This window comes from Macaca thibetana, chromosome 4, assembly GCF_024542745.1.
Source record: "Macaca thibetana thibetana isolate TM-01 chromosome 4, ASM2454274v1, whole genome shotgun sequence".
Lineage (NCBI taxonomy): Eukaryota > Metazoa > Chordata > Mammalia > Primates > Cercopithecidae > Macaca > Macaca thibetana.
The window spans coordinates 27216737-27228102 of NC_065581.1; the positions used below are offsets into that span (position 1 = coordinate 27216737).

At 41.0% G+C, this 11366-nt stretch overlaps 1 long non-coding RNA gene across 1 annotated transcript in view; it reads right to left on the bottom strand.

Moving 5' to 3' along the window:
* The window catches only part of LOC126953560 (uncharacterized), a 30472-nt gene extending 23476 nt beyond the window's left edge, over nt 1–6996 (bottom strand). Inside the window, exon 1 of the long non-coding RNA XR_007725252.1 lies at nt 6728–6996. This is a non-coding gene — a long non-coding RNA (uncharacterized LOC126953560). The remainder of the gene's footprint in view (nt 1–6727) is intronic.
* Nucleotides 6997–11366: the final 4370 nt, after the last annotated feature.

The following is an 11366-nucleotide window of genomic DNA, read 5'->3' on the forward strand; positions in this document are numbered from 1 at the left end:
TGATCATCAAGGGCTGACAGCACAACCATTACATACCTCCCAATATTAGTATATGACACAACCTATGAAGTATCTGTCCATGTACATATATATGATGCTAATCGAACTCCTTGAATTTATTGATTTATAGGAAACATGAACAAAAGATATATGTTAAATGACACTGGAGGAATATAACTAACAAAGTACAGTACAACTATGGGAAACTCTATGTGACAACCCAGCTAATTCAACAAAAAACTGAAAGATGGAGTTTGGTGATTGCGTAGTCCCCTTGAACCATCCGAGGCAACTATGCATTTTCTCTAGAAATTCAGAGAGCAGGCCTGACGTGGTGGCTCATGCCTGTAAATCTTGGCACTTTGGAAGGCTTAGCAGGGAAGGGATCGCTTGAGCCCAGGAATTTGAGACCAGCATGGGCAACACAGGGAGAACCTGTCTCTACAAAATATTTATAAACTTAGCCAGGCTTGGTGGCACATGCCTGTGGTCCCAGCTACTCAGGAAGCTGAGGTGGGAGGATCGCTTGAGCCCAGGAGCTTGGTGGCACATGCCTGTGGTCCCAGCTACTGGGAAAGTTGAGGTGGGAGGATCACTTGAGCCTAGGAGGTCGAGGCTGCAGTAAGCCATGGCTACACCCCAGCCTGGGCAACAAGACGAGGCCCTGCCTCAAAAAAAAAAAAAAAAAAGGAAAAAAAAGAAATTCAGAGACCACTCTGGCATGTACAGCGGAGTCTAACGACAAGTGGTCTGGATGACCTGATGTTGGGGGTGACTGTATAGATTCCACACATTCCACTAAACCCCAGCCTGAAGCAAGAGGAGATGTTCCTTTTAGATGCTCTTTTTAAGGGTTCTGAGATGTCTGTTTTTCGCTTTCTTCTCCCCTTTAACCTTATCTTTCTGTAATCCACATCCTTCTGTGAGCCTTGGAAACAAAATGACAAAAAATAAAAAATAAAAAATCTACCACTCACCACCTCTTTGATAATTATGGAGGATTTTGCTGTTTTACCTTAATCCTAATCTTCCCTAGTAAAGCAATCAGAAATGGCTTCAATACCAGCAGTTTTTGGATATGTTCCTCATGTGATTTTCCTGTTTCCCAAAATCTCAAGCCAGAAAAGCCCTGGGTCAGGTCTGTTTTTCCTGGAAAAGACTCCTGTTTCCCAGAGGCAAACCAGTACTATTAACGCCATACAGTTACTATCTGTTCCCTGCAGTATCGCCCAAACCTGATACACTGGGCTGCACTTTTCCCCATTGTCAAACAAGGGATCCAAACCTAGTTTCAGAGTCTGACACACAGGAACCTTCGTATACCAGGAATTTCTTTCATATACAGCACCCGGTTTTACACAGCTTTCTCCCTCTTCCTGGATTCAGTCTCTGCCGTTATGAGGTTCATAATCGAGATCCTAGGTCCCTCATCCCCTTTATTAGCAGGCAAGGGTGCGCAGAGACTCAGGTGCCTTCTCCCAAAGCAGAAATGGCCTTGAAGGGAGGCTGAACCTCGGAAGTGGCCTCGGAAGGAGGCCCAGCAACCGCGCCCTCCTCTTTGCCATGCCTCTTGGATGCTAGTCGGGTTCGCAGCCTCAGTCTGCGAACTACAATTCCCAGAAATATCCGAGGCGCTTATCGTCACAGTGCCTTAGACTCCATTTCCCAGAAGTCTTAGGGAGGATTTCCACGCGCCTCAGAAACCCCGTGAGCGGTCATGGGCTTTTGCCCTAAGAATCTAAAGGCTAGCTGGGTGGGTAAAGTGCTGTCTGTGTAGTGGGTCTCGTTTTGCGGGGATTGTCCAACAGGAATGGCTTCTTTTCACTTCTTTTTCTAACAAAGTGATAATTCAGAATGCAGCCTTTGTCCTTTTTTTGTTAGATTTTATTCACTTAACATGTATTTTCCAAGCCTATTACATTCGTCTAGATTTCTGATTTGTGGGCTGTGGGACTGTGAGGACAGAGACCCTCTCATATTGTTTTATATTGTTTTGTACTCAGTACCTGTTTTAAGAAAAAACAAGAAAGTAAAACCAAAGACAGGCAGCCTGGCGCCAGGCCTGAAACCAGCCCTGGGCCTGCCTGGCCTAAACCCAGTAGTTAAAAATCAACTCATAACTTAGAAACCGATGTTATTCCTAGATTCCAGACATTGTATAGAAGAACATTGTGAAACTCCCTGCCCTGTTCTGTTTCACTCTGACCACCGGTGCATGCAGCCCCTGTCACGTACCCCCTGCTTGCTCAAATCAATCACGACCCTTTCATGTGAAATCTTTAGTGTTGTGAGCCCTTAAAAGGGACAGAAATTGTGCACTCGGAGAACTCGGATTTTAAGGCAGTAGCTTGCCAATGCTCCCAGCTGAATAAAGCCCTTCCTTCTACAGCTCGGTGTCTGAGAGGTTTTGTGTGCAGCTTGTCCTGCTACTATTGAAGAAAGATGAGCCACTGGATAAAGGTTGTCACTATCATAATAATTCAGCTCATCAAAGAAGGCTCGATCCTTCCCCCAACATTTTCCCTGCTAACCCCTCCCCTTCTCTGTCCTTAGCAATACGCACAAATACACACCCTGAAAAGCATAAAGGGATGAAAAGCAAAAAATAAACACCGCTCAGATCATCGCTGGTTATGTTAGTATATGCTCTTTCAGCCCTTTTACAATGTAGATATTTATATGTTTATATCTATATATGATATATACAGAGAAAGGTTATGTGTATTATGTTTATGCTTAACAAAAATGTTATAATTTATATGTAACAAAATGTTTACATATTGATCTTAAAATTTTTCCTATGTTAATATTCTTTTACAATACAATTTTTAATGCTATTATCTAAGAACTAACTAATCTTGTACCATGTATCTGCATTTCTTTGCAGGTTTCCTGTTTATCTGGAATCTCTAGCAAATGCTTGAGTCTGCTATTATTGAAACAATATTATAAAATATATATATAATTTTATTAGTTGTGACAATGACATCATGGTTATGTTTAAAGGAAGAAAAAGTTCTTACATGCAAGCAAGTCAAATAGTAAAATGTCTGGAACTTTAAAATACTTCAGGAATAAATAAAAGTGGGAAGTAGGGGCAGGGATTGCTGAACAAGATTGGCAAAGTATTGATCATTGTTGAATGAATGTTAGTGAAGGATACACAAGAGTTCACCATACTGTTCTATTTTGTGTCTATTTGAAATTTTCTGCAATAAACTTTTTTTAAAAAGTATACCAGCATTCCTCTTAGAACAAATGAAACCAGCTAATTCTTTCCTGCCTCACGTTCAGGTCATTTTTGGTCACTGCTCAAATGAAGAATTTTCACCTCCGCTGTTATCTTCCTACTGCTCAGTGATTCTTTTCCCTGGGACCCGTCCTCTTCCTAGTGTTTCCACAGTACCTCTGAAACTAAATAAATCTCATCTCTTCCCAGAACACCCTTTCTGTCTTCAGGCTGTCTCCTAGATCTCACTCTCTTCAGATACTGCTTCCTTATCAAGGTCAGAGTTCTTATTCTCCTGAGTCCAAAGACTGTGGTAGTATCCCATAGATTGCCTCCACCAATTTCAAGCACACTGGTGTATTTCTACTACAGGTTTCTAAAACCACATCTCCCTTGAGGTACAAGGCACAATAAGGAGCAAACTCTCTGGCTCTTGTACCCCTTATTACCCTTTGTCACCATCACCTATACAACTCCTAATCTCTCATACATACATCTGGCATACATCTGTTATCTGGCTTGTAGCCTTCCACTCTATCTCATGTCTCAGTTAATCCTGAGTGACATCAATGTGCCTGAAAGAGTAGATGCCCAGTAAATATTTAGTGAATCAATCAATATCCACGTGTATGAATCATCCAGCAAACATTCGCTTTTTATCTGCATCCCTGGGATCTGACAGGCAGGAATCCCCACGCCTGTGAGTGATGTAGCATCTGCAGCCTGTGCTTTTCTCCTCCCACTGGTGAATCTAATCCTTCTCTTTTTAATTCTTGTTCCAAAAGTCCTCCTCCTCCTCTGCCTTTAGAAGGTGCCTGCCATCTGCTCCCCACCCACAACCTTCTGTCCTTCACAGTGTTCACACCCACAACTTAGCTCCTATCCATCCCAACTGCCAGAGATACCATTTCTTTCTGCCTCCTGTGTGACTTTGCCCTCAAACTCTACAATTTTCAGTCTCTCCTTTTCTAGTGACTTATTTCATTATCATTTTAAACAGGTCTAGATAAGTCTCTACTATTTAAAAACATCTTCATTAAACCTACATGCTACCTTAGTCAGCAAGCTAATTCCTTTTAATACAGTCAGATTTCAGTTTCTTTGGACTATTACTATTTCCTTTATTCTCTTCCTTGCCATCCACTTATTCCATAGCCTCTTAAATTTGACCTATCTCTCTGAAACTTAATTATATCCTATCTTAGGGAAAGGAAAATTAAAACTACACTGATAACATTTCACCAATCAGATAGGCAAAAATTCCTAAATATGACAACATAGTCTTTGTCAAGACTGTGGAGAAAGAATTAATTTCATATGTTGATGGTAGGGGTAGTAACTCCATGAATATCTGGCAAACTTACAAATTTCTCTAGAGAACCCTAAATGACAAACAGCTAATGAAAAAGAATGAAGGAACTCTCTATATGAAAAGATTTCTAGAACATGTTATTGAGTGAAAAAGAGCAGGTATATAGCACTCTATGTTAAAAAAAAAAAAAAAAGAATTAAAACAAGAATGTGTATTTATATTTGCTTATGTCTTTACCAAAGCTCTGGAAGGATGAACAAAATAATTAAAGTGGTTACTTGGGGTTCTTAGACAGATGGAGAACAGGGGTAGGAGTGACAAGTTTTTCATTTTTATACTTTATGATTTTTGAACCACATGACTGTTCATATTTATTCCAAAACTTAACTTTTCTGAGGACTCCACTAACCCCTAATTGGTAAAGTTATTCTTCCTGGTACAAATTCTAACTCAGTAGCATGGTATACCACTCACCAATCCTTCCTTGGAATTTTCTCATCTAGCTTTTGAGGGCTTTACCCTCCTAGTTCTCTGACTTACCTTACTTACTTCTCATTATTTGACTCTTCTTTGTGTTTCTTGAGTACAGACATTTTCCAAAGTTCTGTCTTTAGCATCTTTTCTCTGTCTCTCTCTAGTCTCTTTCTGCTGCAACTTAAACCATTATTTCTGTGTACTAGGCCTACATCTCTGCACAGGGCCTTTCTCCTGAGCTCAAGATCCACATTTCCAGCTACTTCCTAGTTATCTCCAGATCCATATCAACATTCTGTTGGCACTACAAACTAATGTGTCCAAAAAGGAGCTAATCATCTTCAATCCAGCTTTTTCTATTGGCTACCATGTTTGGTGGTGTCACCTAGCCAAAAGAGGGCATTTTGGTGGACACAATAGCTGGGGAGTGCTACTCAAATTTAGTGAGCAGAAGTCAATGATGATAAACATCCTAAAAGGTCTGGTACAGTCTGGCATGGCAGGAACTGTCCCAAATGCCAATAGGGTAATTACCTCACCATCTATACCAACCTTTTGGCTCAAAATCTGGTGTTATTTACAACTCTTTTTCTTACCCACACATGTAGTTGGTCACCAAGTCCTATAGATTCGTCTCTGAAATATCTCCTCCCCTTTGCTCCTGTCACTGACTTAATTCAAATATGAGCTCTCAGCCACAACTTTGCCAAAACTTTCTAAACTGGCCTCTGCCTTGAATCTTCCTTTTCCTACTTTCACATTGCTGTCAGAGTTCTCTTGCCCCAAAACATCTGATCATGACCCCCTTCAATAAACAATATAACCCAAGCTCTAGCGTGAAAGCCCAGTTTTTCATCTTTTTCTCCACTTCTAATCTGTGTGGGCAAAGCAGTTATTTCCATTGCCTCTTTACTCTCTTTTGGAAAAGGATGAAGTCCTAAGAAATAACTGGTCCTACTCCGGTACTCATAGGATTCCCATGTTAAAAATGACCATCCACCTGTTTATTGGAATCTCCCTTCCTTCCCTACAAAGATCAAGGTTCACCTCCTTCTGGGACTTAAAGATGGACCAAGGACATAGCATCTAGTGTCAGTGAATAAAGGTCAAGTCTGGGACACAAGACGTGTCTGCTGAATCTCTGTATCTATTCCCATCTGACCTAAACTCCATTGGTAAATGGAAGAAACTCTTTCCTGAAACCTCCCTGCCTCAAGAGACATTTGAGGAAACGAAATGCTAAGTAACTTACTGATTAGGTATGTGAAACTAAAATATTAGTTTCACCAAGTGGCATGGTCTGGGAAAAGGCCGCGGGCTCAAGAAAACCGTGTTTCTAGTTTCTGTGGTACTACTAGCCAGTTATAACTAGTTATATGATATTACATAATAAGACCTGAGCCTCGGTTTTTCTCATCTCCAGAATTGGAGATAATACTCCAAGTCTTCCTGTGGGAATATTAGAAAATGAATAAAGTTATGATATACTGATAAGGCAAATACTCCCCCAACTTTCATTTAAGTCATGAAATCTGGCTAAATGTTGGTGAGTGAGCAGGCTGTGTACTCCTTCCCACCTCAGCAGCAGACACAAAGGGTCTCTTCTCAAATTTCAGGAACTTCTGCACAGAAGGGAGAACTTGTCAGGAAAGCCTGGACTGGACACTGGGAGAATAATATTAGCTAAATTAGCTTATACAGGTAGTACTTACCGTGAACCCAGCACTGTTCTAAGTTTTGTCTTATCTAATCCTCACAACAGGTAGGTACAGTAGTGGTTTGGAAGATGTTTACAAATTCTCTGATACTTTCTTCAAAGGGTGGAGCTTAACTTCCCTTCTCTGGAGTGTAGCCTAGACTTAGTGATCCCTTTCTAATGAATAGAAAAAAGTGGATGTGGCAGTGTGTGACCTCAGAAACTAAGTCATAAAAGGTGTTGTGGTTTCCTCCTTGCTTTCTTTCTTGGGTCACTTACACAGAATACCCCATCCATTGATTATTGTGGTTATGAATGCACACACATATGTACATGAACCTACAGACGTAATAGGGTTAGGACCTCTGTCTCCACAATTACATATTAGAGATCGCATTCTTTGCCTCTCTTCCTTTTGCAACAAACTTGCTTCTACTTTGCTGTATTCATTATATTGGCAGAGCCTGGCAGTCATTAGAGAAGCAGCCTGGTTAAAGCAGTCTTTCTCAGCTTCACTGCAAGTTCTTCCCCTCTTTTCTGCACTCAGCAACATTAACCTAAGTCCCTCTCTGGATGCTTACTATTCTCTATCTTTGGGTGCCCTGTGTTTGTGCTTATCTTTTTCAGATTGTGTTGTTAGCTTCTTGTGGGCTGAGCTCTCATTAGTCAGTAGTGCTCTGGTGCCTGGTGCCCCCAACTCGAAGGTTTAATAAATATTGTTAAGTAAATGAGTGAATGGTTGATGGATGATAGATTGCCTCAGTGACACTCCCATTGTGCCTCATTTCCTTACACACCTAGTTACAGCTTTGCACTGTTCTTTCTTTTTGCCCCTCCACGTGCATTCTTTACTCTCCTCTGAGCCCCAGCAAAAGGCTGATCTCTATGGACTCTGTGGGCAGGGGGGCAAACTTTACCTCTATCCTCTTAGGGTACTTGTTTGTTTGTTTGTTTGGCTGGGCCTAAGAATTAAATTGACATAAGTCAGATCAATGGAGAAAAACATGCACGTTTATTTAATACAAGTTTTTTTGTGGCACAGAGCCTTCATAAGGAAATAAAGACCAAAGGAAACAGTTAAAGTTGAACACTTATATACTGAATTGGACAAAGAGTAGTAACTTGTGAAAATGTGACAAGGCAAAGGGGGTTGGGCTAGAGAAGTTAATTGGGTGGAGAAGTGACTAGGAAGATAAGGATTAATTTAACAGGGTTTGTATAGATTTCCCTCAGCCTCAACTTCTCATTCTTGATGACAAGAATTAAATTTTCCTTCTTGTACAGGGAGGACATCTTTCACATGGGGATTTTATCTTCTGCATTTAAGGTCAGAGTGATCTTCTTACACCTGCTGTATTTCAAGTGCCTTTAATTCAAAATAGTCAATATCCCAGAGTAGCATATTTTGGGATGGCATGTTTTGAACCCTTTTAACTGCATAGGGCGGGACAAGAGACAAGTCACAGTATTATTCCCCGTCCCCCCGGGTCTGGTTACACTAACCCCTGGAAACTGTGAATATTATTTGTCAAAAAAAGGACTTTGCAGGTATGATTAAGGATCTTGAGATAAGGAGGTTATCCTGGTTATCAGGGTGGACTTTAAAAGCAAGCACATGTATTCTTGTAAGAGGGAAGGCAGAGAGAGATTTGCTGATAGACACAGAAGAGGAGGGTACAATGGAGGCAGAGATTGGAGTGATGCAGCCACAAGCCAAGGAAAGCTGGCAACTACCACAAGCTGGAAGAGGCAAGGAATAGTGTCTTCCCTGGAACTTGCCAACACCTTGATTTTGGCCCAGTGAAACTGAATTCAGACTTCTGCATTAAACTAATGAGAATAAATCTCTGTTGTTTTAACCAACCATATTTGTGGCAATTTATTGTGGTGTTCATAGGAAACGAATATACTTTTCTTTTGCCCTTGCTCTTTCAGGGTCAGGAGTATTCATGTTTTTCTATAATTGCTAAATGCTCACGTCTCACTGACCTTTGTTTATACTTTCTTCAATTAATATAGTACCACTCTCTTGCTGGGACTCTGCCAAGAGACGCAGTGAAGAAAATAATGACACAAACAACAAGAGGTCCCTGAAAATACCTTATTTCACCAATAGACCCATCCTTTAATTTTCAGTCTTCTTGGGCAGTGCTGGGGCCATCAGCTCCTCAGAACTGTCGTTCCAGATTTCCCTTGGCCCTGTTTATTCTCCTCAGAACTACATTTCTCAGAGGCCACAATCAAGATGAATCCCCTCACCTCTATTCAGGGGTGGGTTCATCCATGGCCTGGAGGGGCCTATCTGAGGCACAGGATGTGTTCAAGACAGGATATAGATATAGGTCCCATCCCACTGTGAGGTCTTTCATGTTGGTCCCCCATTCCATCCCCTCACCACATTATCTTCACAGCAATAAATCCAGAGATAGATACATGTCTCTGACCTTTCTCTTGTTGTATCGAACTATTTTTCCTGGGAACAACTCTCTACCATCAGCTGGACAGAAATAAAAATTTAATAATTATAGTTGACAGGAGGAAATGTTAGTGGATTTATTTTTTTTCTCAGCATTAACTTATTCTGCCATATTTCTTAAACCTTTAGCAACTGCCAACACTTTCTAGTACTGATAGACCACAGAATAAAAGAACAGGAAGCAAAGTAATTATGCATGGTTTAACAGTATGTCTTGTTCCAATCCAGCAAGTAGGCATGGTTTTAATTTTACACTGTGCTTTCGTAGTAGAGCCAGAATTTCTATAAGGAAACAATTTGATTCCTAACATCTGTGTGTGAAGATTTCCGGTTGAAATCATGAGCTGTGCTTAATCAAGGACTCACATTGGGGTGGTGGGATGGCACCTCACAAAGGCAGGATGGATGCCCCACAATCACCCAAAATTGGGTTTAGATGTCAAGACTGATGACTCCACACACACCAAAAGAGTAAGAAGGTTTATTATTCACACAATGAGACTCATAGGTAAAGTATGGCAGGTTCCCAAACTAGTCCGAAAATGTATTGAGAGAAAGCAGGGAGGGGTTTCTAGCTTAGAGTTTTATGGTAGTTAGGGGACTGGACTGGGATAAGGGTTTCCCATGCAAGGTAGAGGTTATATAGTTTGAACAACTCCCACCCCCACCTTGCTAGGACACCAAGGGAGAGAGCATCCAAGTTTTCTTATCAGCTGTCCAGATGTGGTATAGAAAGGAAGAAGGGGTGGCTTGAAAGCTGTCAGCAGTCAACTATCAAAAAAGGAAACAGGCAGTTATGGGTGGTTTCTGCATGACGGGTCAATAACTTGTAGAAAAGATGTGAAAGTGGATTTGTAGCAAATGTGAAGGGCAGAGGGCCAATAGCTGAAGTAAAGCATGATTTTGAATATCCACATCCTGTTTGATATTTATACAATCCTCTTTCTCAGCTGCCTGAACTACAGAAAGAAGGAACAGTAATAAAGACCGAGGAAAATTTCTCAAAGAGCTGTTTCTTTAAAAAAATCTCTATCAGTCCTTTAAGGCAAAGGGAACATCCCTGCTTTGTAATACAAGTAACAAAAGATCTCAAGAGTTGATGACAGGCCTTTTCTGAGACAGGAGAGGCTGCAGGAGAGGGGTCTTTTTTGTGGCTTCTTCTTGGAATGCTCTTTCTCCCAGATCTTTCTATGGTTGCCTCTTCTCATCCTTCAGAACTGTGGGAGATTCTATTTTCCAAAAATGGCCACAGCAATATTTCCAGTCCCAAATGTTCTTCCAGAACCTTGCTAGTCTCTGGTAGGAGGTGAAGGCTATTCTCCCATTCGACCTCCCAATCTGGTTGGGACATTTTTACTGCATCCATGAATAGTATTTGACAGAGTGCCAGTGAGTGACTTCAATGGCTAGGTTATAAGAAGTGGGATGTCACTTGATACCTGACTCTCTCTCAGGATGCTCACCTTTGGAACCCAGCCACCATACCGTGAGAAAGCCCAGGCCATCTGGGGAGACAACCTGTGGATGTTTTGGCCTATAGCAAAACTAGGGACTCAGCAGATAGCCAGGGTCAACTGCCAGATCTGTAATTGAGTGAGCCTATAGGTGACTTCAACCCCAGCCTTCAAGCCTTCCAACTGAGCACCAGGCAGACATCATAGACAACTATGCCCTCTGTGCCCTGTCCAAATTCCTGACCCACAAATCCATGACCACAAAAACTGATTATTTTATGCCACTATGTTTTGGGATAATTTGTTATAGAGCTGTAATAAGTGAAACTCAGTTAAGATGTCACCTCAGAGCCTTTCTTGACATTGCTTACCAAAATCACATGCAGCAGTCATTCTCCATCACATTACCCTATTTCATTTTCTTTATATTTTTTACTGTGGTAAAATATACATAACATAAACTTTCCCATTTTAACCATTCTCAAGTGTACAATTCAGTGGCATTAAGTATATTCACAATATTGAACAATCACCACTGTTCATCATTCCAAACAGAAATTGTGTCCATTAAATAATTCCCCATTCCCCTCTCCTCCCAACTGCTGGAACCTGTAATCTACTTTATGTATCTGTAAGTTTGCTTATTCTAGATACCTCACCTAAGTGGAATCATACCATATTTGCCCTTTTGTGTCTGGCTTATTTCACTTAGCATAATGTTTTCA